We start from the raw sequence: 16106 nt of genomic DNA, 5'->3' as shown, positions 1-16106 counted from the left end.
CATTATCAGATATATGATCTGCAAATATTTTCCCCCCAAAGTGCCTACTTTTGAAGCACAAAAAGATTTGAATTTTGATGAAGTCCAGTTTATTAATATTGTCCTCTATGGCACGCTTTTGTTGTACCTAAGAACTTTTTGGCTAATCTGAGATTCTCTAGATTTTTATGAGATAGTGATTTTTCTATATTTTTTTCCCAGAAGATTTGTGATTCTATTACATTTAGGTTTATGATCCATTTTGAATTATGATTTTTTTTTTTTGTATTTTGTGTGAGGTAGAGGTCTATTTATCTGTTTATTGATTTGTTTGCATGTAGGTGTCCAATCTTTTACCAGCACCATTTGTTGAAAAGACTATAATTTCCTCACTGAATTTGCATCTTTGTCAAAAGTCAACTGATAGTAAATGTAAAGGTTTATTTCTGGACTTAAAAAAATTTTTTTTTTCATTTATTTATTTTTGAGAGACAGCGAGAGCACAAGTGAGGAGGGGCAGAGAGAGAAGGCACTCAGAACGCGGGGCTCGAACTCACAAACTGTGAGATCATGACCTGAACCGAAGTCAGACGCTTAACCGATTGAGCCACCCAGGCACCCCTGTTTCTGGACTGTTAATTCTGATCCATTTATCTATCATCTGTTTGTCTTCTATGCTTATCCCGTATTACACTGTAGATGTATATTGAACTTTGAAATTAAATAGTCATCTTCCAACTTTGCGCTTTTTTTTTTTTTTTTTTGCAATATTGTTTTGGTTATTTGAAGTCCTGTGCATTCCTATTATACACATTTTAAGATACGGTTGTCATTTTCTACCACACACACACACACACACACACACACACACACACACACACACACACACACACACACAAAGCCTACTGGAATTTTGTTAGAGATTGTGTTGCCTCTATAGCTCACTTTGGGGGAGGATTTCCATCTTAACAGCAATGAGTCTTTCAATTCACGAATATGGAATGTCTCCATTTACTCAGATGTCTAATTTCCTTCAGTAATGTTTATGTGGTTGTCAGTGGGTAAGTCTTGCATGTCTTTTGTTAAAATTATTCCTAAGTATTTTATTCCTTTTGATGCTATTATGAATGAAATTGTTTTGTTGATTTCATTTTCAGATTGTTTATTGCTAGGATGTAGCATATTAGCTGGTTTATAGCTGATAGGAAGAAATGTAATTGATTCTTGTGTTTGTTCCTTCGTATTGCAATCTTGCCAAATTCATTTATTCTAGGAATTGTTTGTAGATTCCGTATTCTACATACAGGACCACATAATCTGCAAATAAAAAAGTTCTGTTTTTTTTCTTTTCAAATCAGAATGCCTTTCTTTCCTCATCCTCTTACTCCCTAGTTCCTCCTTGTCACTGTTTCCTCCCTCCCTCCCTCCCTCCCTCCCTCCCTCCCTCCCTCCCTCCCTCCCTCCCTTCCTTCCTTCCTTCCTTCTCTACTTCCTTTCTTATTGTAGGAGCCAGAACTTCCACTACAGTGTTGAATACAAATGGCAAAAACGGACAACCTTGCCTTATTTAGTGGTAAAAGCAGACATCCTTACTTTGTTCTTAAACTTAGGGGTAAAAGCAATCATTCTTTCAATAGTATGTATGATGTTAGCTGTAGTTTTTTCACAGACACCCTTTTGTTAGGTTGAGGAAGACCCTTTCTTTCTTGTTTTGAGAGAGAGAGCGTGCATGAGTCGGGGGAGGGGCAGAGAGAGAGGAAAGAGAATATCCCACGTAGGCTCCAAGCTGTCAGTGCAGAGCCTGATGCAGGGCTTGGTCTCACGCAGGGCTCCATTTCATGAACCACGAGATCAAGACTGGAGCCGACGTCAAGAGTCGGGCGCTTAACCAACTGAGCCACCCAGGGGCCCCAGAGGAAGACCCTTTCTATACTCAGTTTGAGAGTTTTAAAAAATTATAAATGAGTGTTTGATTTTATTAAATATTTTGCTACATGTATTGAGACGATCATGTGTTTTTCCCCTTCATTATTATTTATTAATTTTCCTCTTACTAATATTATATTTACAAATCTAGTTTATTATATCAGTTGGTTTTTGAATTTTAAATGAACTTTGCTTCCATGGTTAAATCTCACTTGTCTCAGCTGTCTTTTCTGGTATTGCTCAATTCAACCTGCTAGTACTTTTTAAGAGGATTTTTGTGTCTATATTAATAAGGAGTGTTATGGCTATAGCTTTCTTGTGATATCCTTATCTGGCCTTGGGATCAAGGCAATACTGGCCTCATAGAATGAGTTGGAAAGTGTTCTCTCCTTTATTTTTTGAATGAGTTTGTGAAGAGTGGATTTTGTTTCTTTAAATTTTTGACATCATTCACCAGTGAAGCCATCTGGACTTGGAGTTTTCTTTGTGGGAGGATTTTTATTTACCCAATTTTTTTTCCTTGTATAAGTCTATGAACATATAGTTGTTTATAATATTCCTTACAAGTCTTTTAATTATATACAGTAATGATGTTCTCTCTCTATTTATTTTGATAATTTGATAATTTATATCTTCTGTTTTACTAGGAGTAGTTTAATTAACTTAGTTGGCTTGCCAATTTTATTTGTTACAAACCAACATTTAGTTTCAGTGGTTTTCACTATTATTTTCTGTTTTCTGGTTCATTGATTTTATTTTTAATCTTTATTATTTCCTTCTTTCCAGTTGCTTTGGGTTGTTTATTTTTATCTAGTTTCTTAAGGTAGAAGCTTAGGTTTTTAAGACCTTTTTCTTCTCTGATACAGACATTTATAGCTATAAGTCTAAGTGTTCCTTTCAGTAGGTCCCACCCAGTTTCATATGTTTTGCTTTCATTTTCATTTAGCTCAAAATATTTTTAAAGTTCTCTTTTGATTTCTTTGATCCAAGTGTCTTGTTTAATTTTCAGATTTTTGGGATTTTCCCTTTTTTTTTTTTTTTTTGTGGATCTCAAATATAGTTCCATTGTGATCAGGGCATATACTTTGATGATTTTAATTTTTTATTTCTTGAGACTTGTTTTGTGGCCAGCCTGTGTTTTATCCTGGAGAATGTTCCATGTGTGTTTGAAAAGAATGTGTATTCTGTACTTACAGAGTAGAGTTTTCTACTAATATCAGTTAGGTTAAGTTGGTTGATAGTTTTATTTCTATGTTGACTAACATTGCTGATTTTTGGTTCAGCTGTTCTATCAATTAGTGAGACTGTGGTTTTGAAATCTCCAACTGTTATTGTTGAATTGTCTATTTTTCCTCTCATGACTGTCAGATTGTGCTGAGTTTTGGGGTTTTATTATTAGTTGTATATACATTTATCATTATTATGTCTTTGTATGTACATTTATAATTGTTATGTCTCCCTGATGTACTAGCAGGTTTATTATTTTAAATTTTTTTTTTTTTTCAACGTTTATTTCATTTTTGGGACAGAGAGAGACAGAGCACGAACGGGGCAGGGGCAGAGAGAGAGGGAGACACAGAATCGGAAACAGGCTCCAGGCTCCGAGCCATCAGCCCAGAGCCCGACGCGGGGCTCGAACTCCCGGACCGCGAGATCGTGACCTGGCTGAAGTCGGACGCTTAACCGACTGCGCCACCCAGGCGCCCCGCAGGTTTATTATTTTAAAATGCCCCTCCTTGTCTCTAGTAATATTTCTTACATTACTGTTTGTTTTATTTTATATTAATATAGCCATTTCAGCTCACTTGTGTTTGGTTTTAACATGGTATATCTTTCTGTGCTTTGATTTCCAGTCTATTTGTACATTAGAACCTGAGGTGTATCCTTTGTAGCTAGCATCTAGTTCAGTTGTGCTTTTCCATTTAGTCAGTCTCTACTTTTTGAGTGAAATGTCTAGTCCATTTATATTTAATGTAATTATTGCTACGGTTTAATGTCTGCCATTCTACTTATGTTCCATATATCTCCTGTTTCATATCTCTCTTCCCCCTGACTTCCTTTTGCATTAGTTGCTTTTTAGTTGGCCGTTTGTCTGTTGATTTTTAAATTATGCTTGTTTTTTTTCCTGTTATTATGATCTTAGTGGGATTGCAATATGTGTCCTAATTTAATTTATGTGTACTTCAGATTTTTTTTTTTTTTTAATTTTTTTTTTTTTTTCAACGTTTATTTATTTTTGCGACAGAGAGAGACAGAGCATGAACGGGGGAGGGGCAGAGAGAGAGGGAGACACAGAATCGGAAACAGGCTCCAGGCTCCGAGCCATCAGCCCAGAGCCTGACGCGGGGCTCGAACTCACGGACCGCGAGATCGTGACCTGGCTGAAGTCGGACGCTTAACCGACTGCGCCACCCAGGCGCCCCGTGTACTTCAGATTAATAGTAACTTAATTCCATTAAAATATAGAAGCCTTGTTCCAATAGTTCTCTTTTTCCTCTCCTTCCTTGGGGTTCTTATTGTCATATATATTATGTCTACATATATTAAGAACTAAATAATTATATTTCTAACTATTTCAAACTCAACAATGTTGTAATTATTGCTTTATACCATTTTTATGTATTTTAAAGAAAATAAGAGAAAAAAAATGGGAAAAATAGTTTTTATACATTTTGTATTACCTACATACTTAGCATTTGGAACACTTCTCATTTTTTCTTGCCAGTTCAAGTTGATGTCTGATGTCATTCTCTTCCAGCTTGAAGGATTTCCTTCAGTATTTCTTGTAAGACAGGTCTCTGCTAGGAACAAATTCAGACTTTTTTTTCTGAGAAATTTTTCATCTTCTTTTTTTTATATTAAAAGTTTTTATTTATTTATTAAGTAATCTCTACACTCACTGTGGGGCTGAAACTCACGACTCCAAGATCAGGAGTCGCACGCTCCTCCGACTGAACCATCCAGATGCCCTTTCATGCTCCCTGCCTAGTGCAGAGCCAGACCTGGGACTCAAGTCTCACAACCATGAGGTCATGACCTGAGCAGAAATCAAGAGTCAACTGCTTACCTGACTGAGCCACCCAGGCGCCTTGGGAAGTCATTGTTAATCTCATTGTTCCTTTGTACATGATGGATGTTTTTTTTCCTTGCCGTTTTCAAGATTTTATCATTTTCTTTGCCTTTCAACAATTTGACTGAGACGTGCCCTTGTGTGGATCTCTGTGTTTATCTTAGTTGGGATTCATTGAGCTTTTAGATTTGTAGGTTAATTTTTTTACATCAGATTTGGAAAATTTGGGGGCCAGTATATCTTCAAATATATTCTTTTGTTCCTTTCTCTCTCTGCTTACCATTTGACTCCCCCATTACATGTATATTGGCATACTTGATGTTGTCTGATACTGGGTAATATTTCTTTATCTTAGTATTACTGATTTTTTGTTTGTTTTGTGGCTATCTCAAATGTACCCCTTGATCTCCTCAGCTGAATTTTTCCTTTCAGTTATTATAATTGTCAACTCCTGAGTTTCTGTTCGGCTCCTTTAAAGTAATATCTCTTTGTTGAGAGTCTCCATTTGTTTAGCCGCTGTTGTCATATTTTTCTTTGATTCTTTGAACTTTTAAGAAAAAGTTTTATACGTGTGTTTGTAATAGCAGCATGAGGTCTTTGCTAAATCTAATACTTGGGCTCACTCAGAGACAGTTTTTATTGATTCCCTTTTTTTCCCCTCCTGACTATAGGTCACACTTTCTTGTTTTTTTTTTTTTTTGCATATCTTAAACATTTTTGTTTGAACACTAGACATTTTGAATAACATACCATAGCCACTATGGATTGTGACTTATTTCTCCCTGAGGGTGGTGGTGGTGGTTTTATTTTGTTTGTGACTAGTAACTGAACTGGCCTAAATTTGTGAAATCTGTCTCCCCATGATCTGCGGCTGATGTCTCCATTCAGTTCTTTTTCTCATCTTCTATTTTTGAAAGCCTGGCTCCCTGGGGACCTTTCCGGAGTCTGCCTCGCTGGGGCTACCGCCAAAGATTAGTCAGAGGTTGTGCTCAAATATCTCTAGTCTGGAAGGCTGCCACTCTGCCCAGGTGAATCTGCAGGTGCACCGGGGGGCTCCGTTCACAGTTCAGACTGCTTTCAAGGTTTTCCTCGCTGCGACTCCCACTGGGTGCTCTGAGGTCTTCTGTATGCGTGTATCTAGGCCCTGTCGACCATGAACGTTTTAGCGTGTTAAACTCTAGTCTCTACTATGGATGTACTCAGCCTCTGGTCAACCCAGGCCACGTGGAGTGCTTTTCACGCCTCCCTTTGGCCTCTTGAACACCGTATCTGGCTAGTCTGCCGGAGTATGGCTTGCCCTAAGCAGAATTGTTACTTTAGGGTAGTGAAGCTGCTCCCTCTTAGCTTGTGACCGAAATGACCACTTTCTTTTTTTTTTTTTAAATGTTTTTTTTTTTTTTTTTCAACGTTTATTTATTCTTGGGACAGAGAGAGACAGAGCATGAACGGGGGAGGGGCAGAGAGAGAGGGAGACACAGAATCGGAAACAGGCTCCAGGTTCTGAGCCATCAGCCCAGAGCCCGACGCGGGGCTCGAACTCACGGACCGCGAGATCGTGACCTGGCTGAAGTCGGACGCTTAACCGACTGCGCCACCCAGGCGCCCCCGAAATGACCACTTTCAACAGCAGCTTCATATCACATGAGCCTCCTTGACAGGAGCGGTGAAGCCACTGTTTCTCTTAGTTGGGTAGGCCTTTGACATGCTGAGGGGGGGTACAGGTTGAAGGGAGCAGCCCCAGACAAGAGCACTACAGCATGTATGGTAATTTCACCTTAGGTCGCTCGTTTTCATGGATAAATGCTTCTCATTTGGTTGTATGCGGAGATTTCCAGAGTGCTGAAATGACTGTTTTTGACAGTTTTGAGCCGCTTTATGGTGGCTTGGTGGGGAGAGGGTTTACCAGCCTCCTCACTCCATCGTGCCCACGTGATCCTGTTCTGGTTACTGTATCTTTGAGATTCACAATCTCTATTTGATCTTTACTTTCTTTTTCCTTTTTGAAGTGTTTATTTGTTTATTTGTTTATTTGTTTATTTATTCATTTAGAGATGCACGCACGTGAGATTTACTTGATTCTTTCTTTTTCCTTTTCAAAGTTTTTATTTATTTAGAGATGCACGCACGTGAGATTTACTTGATTCTTTCTTTTTCCTTTTTAAAGTTTTAATTAATTAATTAATTAATTAATTTATTTATTTAGAGATGCACGCACGTGAGATTTACTTGATTCTTTCTTTTTCCTTTTTAAAGTTTTTATTTATTTATTTATTTATTTATTTAGAGATGCACGCACGTGAGATTTACTTGATTCTTTCTTTTTCCTTTTTAAAGTTTTTATTTGTTTATTTGTTTATTTATTTAGAGATGCACGCACGTGAGATTTACTTGATTCTTTTTCCTTTTTAAAGTTTTAATTTATTTATTTATTTATTTATTTATTTAGAGATGCACGCACGTGAGATTTACTTGATTCTTTTTCCTTTTTAAAGTTTTTATTTATTTATTTATTTATTTATTTAGAGATGCACGCACATGAGATTTACTTGATTCTTTCTTTTTCCTTTTTAAAGTTTTTATTTATTTGAGAGTGATGGCACATGTGCGTGTGAGCAGGGTAGGGGCAGAGAGAGAGAGAGAGAGAGAGACAGAATGAGACAGAGAATCCCATGCTGAGTGTAGAGTCTGACGTGGGATTCAGGCCCACGGTCATGAGATCATGACCTGAGCTGAAATCAAGAGTCAGACACGTAACCGAGTGAAGCACCCAGGCACCCCGCTTTTTTTCCTTTTGCACACAGATTTGCAGTTCTCTGGTGAAACTCTTCAATTGTCCTCTATTTTCTTGAACATATTAATCATTGTGCTTCTAGTGTCCATATCTGATAACTTCAGTATTTGAATCACCAGTGGGTCATTTTCTCTTGTCCCCTCTCTCCCCGGGTTTTAGGCATTTGGTCTCATCCCCTAGCATGCATGATCTTTGTGATAGAATGTCAGCACAGTGTATTTGAAGAAATTGTGGAAGCCCTGTTTGATGTTGTTTTTCCTTTGGAAGACAGGGTAGGGGTAACCCATTTTTATTTAGTCAGGACTTGAAGAAAGAATCTGATTCTCAGTTTTATTCTCTTTGAAGGATATTTGGCTCTTGGTTTTCCTCTATTCCTAGGACATAGCCCTTTAGATTCCAAGTGCAAACCCGAGGTGTTTACTGGGACCTTCTTCTTTGCTAACTCTGGGCTCTACTTTCTTTTTTCTGGACCCTACAAATCTCCCAGAAACTCTGCTTGGTATTTTAGCTTCACACATGCCACTTTCTCTTTGCTTTTCTGGCTTCTCATATCATACAGCTTTGGAAACTTGAAGGGAGATGTTGTGTAGACTGTTGATCTTGCTTCTCTGTACTTTTCTTTTTTGGTGGATCTTGGCTCTTCCAGTCCCATCTGCTTTGGTAAACTTGAACTCTAATTTTTGAGCATAGCTCAGTAAGCTAGAATTTTTGAGTCACTGCTGTCTCTTTGGCTTCCTAGCCCCTGAGTGTGCAAAGAAATTGGCAAATGCCTTGATCATCCACAGCGGCAGGGAGTGTCAGACTCACTTCAGAATTTCTCTTCTCTCCGGGGTCTCCCTCTTTCGAGTTCTGGTTGCTTTGGTTGCTCTCTGAGAATTTGAACAGTTTTTTGCTTTTGTAAGTTTTATTCAGCTTTTCTTCCTGGAGGGTTGACCTGATATGAACTATTTCCCTCTTTATGGAAGCGGATCTCCAAAAGCATTCTTCAGCATCATTGCTTTACTTGACCTAAGTTGAGTTGTAATTTTTCTCTCTAGATCAGAGTCTTTTCTTAGAATCGTCAGAGTGTCTCTCCAAGATAAAGACTAGGTGGGAAAGTTAAAAAACTTATTTTGCAAAATTTGAACCAGGGAACTTCTATTCAATCTTAATCAGTAGCTAAGAGACTACCCGGTTTTGCATAAAAGGACAAACTGACCTGCAATGTTGTTATAATACTGGTCTTTTGAATACTTGCTCTTGAACCAATTAATTCTTTATTCTTGCAGTAAAATCAATGAAATATATAAATCAGTTTTACAAAAATTTGATAATGACTTTGGGGTAGATCTTTATTTGCAATTTGTGGAATATTAAGATCAATTTTATTTGAATTTATTGTTAGGAAAACACACATATTTATCCTGACTCATTAATGTCAAATTATTATTATTTTTTTCTAGTTTTTAGTGAAATGACACGGAATGCTTAATTTTTTTTTAAAAAACTTTTTTAACGTTTATTTATTTTTGGGACAGAGAGAGACAGAGCATGAACGGGGGAGGGGCAGAGAGAGAGGGAGACACAGAATCGGAAGCAGGCTCCAGGCTCTGAGCCATCAGCCCAGAGCCTGACGCGGGGCTCGAACTCACGGACCGCGAGATGGTGACCTGGCTGAAGTCGGACGCTTAACCGACTGCGCCACCCAGGCGCCCTGGAATGCTTAATTTTTAATGCTGGTATCTTTAGGATTTAATACTTTGTATTATAAAAATGAAAATCAATCTTGATAATAGCTTTTAAAAGTTATTAGGTGCGATTAATTGTATCAAATATACCACTCTGGTGGGGGGATGTTGATGATGTGGGGGCTGTGCTTGTGTGGGGGCGGGGAGTATATGGGAAATCTCTGTACCTTCCATTCAATTTCACGATGAACCTTAAACTGCCCTAAAAAATAGGTTTTGGGGCGCCTGGATGGCTCAGTCGGTTGAGCGTCTGACTTCGGCTCAAGTTATGATCTCATGGTCTGTGAGTCAAGCCCCGCATCAGGCTCGCTGCTGTCAGCCTGTCAACGCAGAGCCAGCTTCACATCCTCTGTCCCCCCTCTCTACCCCTCCCCTGCTTGTGCTCTCCCCAAAATAAATAAATACTACAAAAAGTAAAGTTTTCAGGAAAATTACTGGATTCCCAGAAATTACATTCAGCTACTCTGATATACCAGATACAGTGCTGGATAAACGTTTGAATTATTAAGTGGAAATTAACAACCTAAATATGTTAGGTGCCATTTTCCTATGAGCCCCTGTAGTAAACAACCAATATTGCCATGAACTGTAATGATCTTAAGTACATGTTTTTGATAGGCATTGATGTTGAACGAACAGAGGCTCAAAAGTTGAGGCTAGGGGCGCCTGGGTGGCGCAGTCGGTTAGGCGTCCGACTTCAGCCAGGTCACGATCTCGCGGTTCTGAGTTCGAGCCCCGCGTCGGGCTCTGGGCTGATGGCTCAGAGCCTGGAGCCTGTTTCCGATTCTGTGTCTCCCTCTCTCTCTGCCCCTCCCCCGTTCATGCTCTGTCTCTCTCTGTCCCAAAAATAAATAAACGTTGGAAAAAAAAAAAAGTTGAGGCTAAAACATTTTAAAATAAATTTTGTTGTTTTTGTTGTTGGGCAGGGGCAGGGGCAGAGACAGAGGGAGACACAGAATCCGAAGCAGGCTCCAAGCTGTGAGCTGTCAGCACGGGGCCCGACGTGGGGCTCGAACTCACAGACCGCGAGATCACGAGCTGAGCCGAAGTTGGACTCCTAACTGACTGAGCCACCCAGGTACCCCAAAGCAGATTTTAGTCAGTACTACTGCAGTAGAGGAGACAGACTTCAATGTAAACCGAAGCCAACAGCACTGTAACAAAAGGCAGGAGGCCTTTTCCAGCCCGGGATGTGCCAAAGGAAAGGTTTCAAAAGTCTTTAAGAGGAGTCGGTCTGTATGGTTAGGCTATCTGGATCGCCTGGCAATCCTCTGGAGGAGAAATCACCTTCTCATATCTTTAGGACAGGAGGTAGTTTTGCAGATGGGAGAGAGGTGCCCACCCCAGTTAGGCTGTTGCCCTCCCACTGAAGCTGGGGGTCAGGAGAGCTACCTCCCCGGATATTTGCATTTCAAAGAGCTGGCTTCCAGGTCCTTAAGGAGACATTTCTGGGTGGTAGCAGATGAACCTCTCATAGGGGGCAGCCCAAGGACTGACGAGATTGTAAGCCTTTTAAAGTAAGTGCTCTAAGAGAAGGGAGCCCATTGCCAGGCTTTGGCTGGAACGCACGGTCCATTCTTCTGGGGACGTGAGCTTTCTCAGGCAGATGGTTTAGGGACCTGGGGTCCTCATTCTAGGAACAAGGCCTGGAGCTAATAGAAACTATTCTAGTGATTAAGTCGGGGGGGGGGGGGGCGGGGGATGAAATCATTTGTGCTGAAAGGTGCGGTTCTCATAGGCCAAGGTTGAGGCCTGATTGAGGAGAGGGCTCAGAGGAGCCTGAACAAAGCTTGGTCAAAGAGAGAGTCCCATCACACACAGGGCAACCAGCGTACTTTATGAATGGAAATCGAAGGTGAAAGCGAAAATGGGGTAGAAATCAGGGATACCTAGAATTTAATATCCAGTTCTAGCTAGGGGAGAAGGAACTAATGTTTGTTTAACCAGGCACATGACATCTGTCATTTTTAATCCTTCTAATAACCCTGTGAGGTCCATACTGTCTCCATGTTAAATCATGAGGCTCAGACACTTTAGGTAACGTGATCAAGGTCATCTAGTTAGTGACTGCAGGAGTTGGGGGTTCAGACCCAGATTCATTTGACTTCAAAGTGCCAATACATCGTAATACATGCTTTTCAACATGTATTTTGATCTTATTATATAGCAACATGCTTTTCTTAGAAATAATTTACATTAATAACAGCATCGACAAGCTGTTTACTGTGTGCCAAATCCTAAGAAGAAAATTTAGCAAAGCTTAATAAACATTCAGCGAGAAAGTAAGAGTGTTAATAGTGCTTTGTCGGGATATAAATGCTCTCAGTTGTCTCGGGAACTACTGTTAACACCCCAATACGTATGGAAAAGCTGCTCCGGATCACAACTCCCAGTAGTGCTTGAAACGGGAAGGTCTCGAGCCATCAAGCCCAGACTCTTAACTTCTTAGATGAAAAAGCCATGAGCCAGAAAGGTTAAGTGATTTCCCCCAAGTGATTTACTCAGGATCCCAGAGCTTGCTTCAGAAAACTGGAATTGGTTTAACCAGAAATTATCGTGGCCCAATTTGGGGATTTACCCTAAGAGGTCATTATCACTGAACGTATTTATCCAGTGGCAAACTGCCACAGTGTTGCCCCTGCATTCTTCTGGAAAATAACCTTAAGAGGTGAAATTGCCTGTAGGTGGAGGTGACAGTGACTCAGCCGTGTCCTGGGGAGCCCCAGCAGGTGACTTAGCAGATCTCTGTGTCAGACACTTCTGCCTGAATCTGTTAAATCTCTTTTGAGTGACACCCCCCCCCGCCCCCGCAACACTATAGTTTAGGCAAAAATAAAGTAACAGTAATAGGGATAATGATAACAAAACAACCAACTCAGAGCTAAAAAAGCAGACCTTGATTTTTTTTCTTTTTGCCTAAATACGTCCATTACAGTGTTTTAAAAATTTTAAAGATTGAAGTAATACCACCCACGTCTCTTCTGTCGAAACATTAATTGATGCTGTTTTGGGTGTGAAATAGTAAATCGGGGTTTTTCCCCTTATTCTTTTCCATTATTGCCATGCCTGAATTTCATCTCGACAGTTTTCCTTAGCTTGTGCGTGTGTGTGTGCGTGCATACGTGCGTGTGTGCGTGCACACTAAAATAGCCATTAAAAAAAGCTGTAGTAAGAATGCTTAACATGAGATCACCCTTTTTACGACTTTTTAAGTGTGTAGCACCACACTTGTTGACTCTAGGTTCAGTGTTGTTTTCTAGAACTTACTCATCTTGCTTAACTAACTTGCGACTGTTGATCAGTAACTCCTGATTTCCCTCTCCCTACTATTCCACTCTGATTCTATGAATTTGACTGCTGTAGATACTTCCTATAAGTGAAATCATGCAGAATTTGCCTTTCTGTGATTGGTTTATTTCACTTTAATCCATGTTGCTGAAAATGGTAGAATTTCCTTCTTTTTGTGGCTGAATAGTATTCCATTTGTATGTATATGTATACGTATATGTACATGTGTATGTATATATACCACTTCTTTATCCATTCATCCATCGATAGACAGTTAGGTTGTTTCCACATCTTGGCTGTTGTGAATAGTACTGTGGTGAACATAGGGTGCTCATATCTCTTCAAGATCTTGATTTCAGTTCTTCTGGATGAATTCCTGGAAGTGGGATTGCTGGATCATGTGGTAGTTCTATTTTTAATTCTCTGAGGGACCTCCATGATGTTTTTCATGGTGGCCACGCCATTTTGCATTCCTCCCAACAGTGTGCAAGGGGTTCCAATTTCTTTACATCCTTGTCAACGTTTGATATTTTGTTGTTTTTTTCTTTTTTTTAACAGTTGATATTTTCTGATTTTTTTGATACGAGCCATGCTGACAGGTATGAAGTGATGTCTCATTGGGGTTTTGATTTGCTTTTCCTTGATTAGTAGCATTGAATATTTTCTCATATACCTGTTGGCTGTTTGCATGTCTTCTTTGGGAATGTGTCCATTCAAGTCCTCAGCTTTTTTTTTTTTTGAGAGAGAGTGCACACCTGGGCAGGGGAGGGCCAGAGGGTGAGGGAGAGAGAATCTTAAGCAGGCTCCACCCCCAGTGCAGACATCGACGTAACCCAGAGTCAGGTGCTTAACCAATTGAGCCACCTCGGTGCCCCTGTTAGCCTATTTCTTAATCAGATTGTTAGTTTTGTGCAGTTGAGTTGTAGGATTTCCTCATATATTTTGGATACTAACTCCTAATCAGAAACCTGATTTGCCATTTTCTCCAATTCTGTAGGTTGCCTTTCACTCTGTTCATTGTTCCCTTTGCTGTGCAGAAGCTTTTCAGTGTGTGTAGTCCCATTTTGTCCTCTGCCTTTTTGGTGTCCCTTTCATTCTGGTGATACCAGTGGATCCCTGGGTATGGAAACCTTGGGTGACTCTTCATACCATTTAGTCACACAGCAGACAGGGGAGTTACTAGTGAAGATGTGGAAAAAGGGGTTAGCACTGCACTGGGTGTGAGTGTGTGTGTGGTTGTTAATAACCAGTGAGCATGAGTGAGTAGGCACTGAACTGATATGGGAGTTTGGGGTTGTGAGAGTCGGTCGCAAGAGAAGTAAAGGGCCTGTGGGGACCGGGGTGGAGGCAGATTCCAGTCTTTTGCTTTCATGGAGTCATGGTATAGGCAATAGGAAACCCCCAAAGATGGTGGAAGTCAGGGCCACTTGAGCAAGTTCACCTAGGAGAGAAAAGTGCAAAATCAGGATGCTCTAACTACCACAAATAATATTAAGGGGTAGGAATGAGGAACACAGAAACGTGCAGCTCCCCCTTCTTTGCATTGTTCCCTGAGCATCCTTTGGGCCTTTGTCCTGTGGCGTTTACCCTCCGTACTGTAATAGCTGAGTTACTTACTGGGCTCCACGTCTAGATTATAGATCACCTGAAGGTAAGATCATTGCCAGCACCTAGCACATGGGCCATGTTATAGTAAGCATTCAATACATATATGGTTTATGAACAGATACATGTGGTGGATGGACAGAAGAGAAACAAAACAATCATGAACACATACATTGGAAGTGGAGACAAAAAGCTTTGTTAATCGTATGAATTTTTATCTTTTTATTATGAAAAGGTTTAAACATAGTCAAAAGTAGAGAAAATGGCAGAACGAATCCCTTTTTACTACTCAGCTTTTGACAGTGATCAACACATGGCCAATCTTGGGGTGCCTGGGTGGCTCAGTTGGTTAAACATCTGACTTGGGCTCAGGTCATGACCTCACTGTTCAAGAGTTTGAGCCCCGCGTTGGCTCTGTGCTGACAGCTCAGAGCCTGGAGCCCGCTTCCCATTCTGTGTTTCCTTCTCTTTCTGCCCCTCCCCCGCTCATGCTCTGTCTCTCTCTGTCTCTCAAAAATAATAAATAAAAACATTAAAAAATGTTGATGGCCAACATTAAAAAAAACAGATGGCCAATCTTGCTTCATTTATCTGCCCCTTCCCCATTGGATTATTCTACACAAAACCGAGATTATGGGGAAGGGGCAGAGACAGAGGGAGAGAGAGAATCCTAAGCAGGCTCCACACTGTCAGCATGGAGTCTGACGCGGGGCTCGATCTCGTGCACCACAAGGTAATGACCTGAGCCACAATCAAGAGTTGGACACTCAACCAACTGAGCCACCCAAGCGCCCCAAGAGACTTGCCTTTTTAAAAAGTCTAATCACAACACTATTAATACACCAGGAAACAGTGCAGTAATTCCTTACTGCTGGTAAATATTGGATTCGTATTCAGATTTGCCTGATTTGTCTTGTAGATTTTTTGTCCAGATGGTATGTTAGAATCAGAATCCAAATAAGGACTATACCTGCGTTCAGTTGACAAATCTCTTAGGACCTTTCTTCTTGTACATTTTTTATTTAATTTCCCATTAGTTAATATACAGTGTAATATTAGTTTCAGGTGTACAATATAGTGATTCAATACTTCCATACATCATTGGTGCTCATCACAAGTGCTCTCCTTAATCCCCATCATCTATTTAAGTGATCCCCCCTCCCCCCACCTCACCTCTGGTAACCATCGGTTTGTTCTCTAGAGTTAAAGAGTCTGTTTCTTGGTTTCTCTCTCTCTCACTCTCTTTTTTCCCCTTTGCTTGTTTGTTTTGTTTCTTAAAATCTACATATGAGTGAAATCATATGGTATCTGTCTTTCTCTGACTGACTGATTTCACTTAATACTCTCCAGTTCTGTCCACGTTGATGTAAATGGCAAGATTTCACTTTTTTTTTTTTTTTTTAATTTTTTTTTCAACGTTTATTTATTTTTGCGACAGAGAGAGACAGAGCATGAACGGGGGAGGGGCAGAGAGAGAGGGAGACACAGAATCGGAAACAGGCTCCAGGCTCTGAGCCATTAGCCCAGAGCCTGACGCGGGGCTCAAACTCCCGGACCGCGAGATCGTGACCTGGCTGAAGTCGGACGCTTAACCGACTGCGCCACCCAGGCGCCCCAAGATTTCACTTTTTTAATGGCTTAATGATATTCATATATATATGTATATATATGTATATATACATACACACATACATATATATTCCCACCAACAGTGCAAGAG

General features: G+C 40.2%; 1 protein-coding gene across 6 annotated transcripts in view; it reads left to right on the top strand.

Moving 5' to 3' along the window:
- Window positions 1–16106, top strand: part of RNF182 (ring finger protein 182) — a 128121-nt gene that overhangs the window by 18390 nt on the left and 93625 nt on the right. For 3 of the 6 annotated variants that reach the window (XR_015251058.1, XM_086706253.1, XM_086706250.1), the window contains exon 2: window positions 10420–10571. The exons of the other annotated variants lie outside the window; for them this stretch is intronic. The gene's annotated coding sequence lies outside the window, so the exon portion shown is untranslated. The remainder of the gene's footprint in view (window positions 1–10419; window positions 10572–16106) is intronic. 6 annotated transcript variants of the gene reach the window in all.

Source organism: Puma concolor, chromosome B2 (assembly GCF_028749965.1).
Source record: "Puma concolor isolate L17-30 chromosome B2, mPumCon1.1.hap2, whole genome shotgun sequence".
Lineage (NCBI taxonomy): Eukaryota > Metazoa > Chordata > Mammalia > Carnivora > Felidae > Puma > Puma concolor.
Note: the sequence above shows the minus strand (reverse complement) of the source record. Positions and strands in the feature narration are given on the sequence as shown.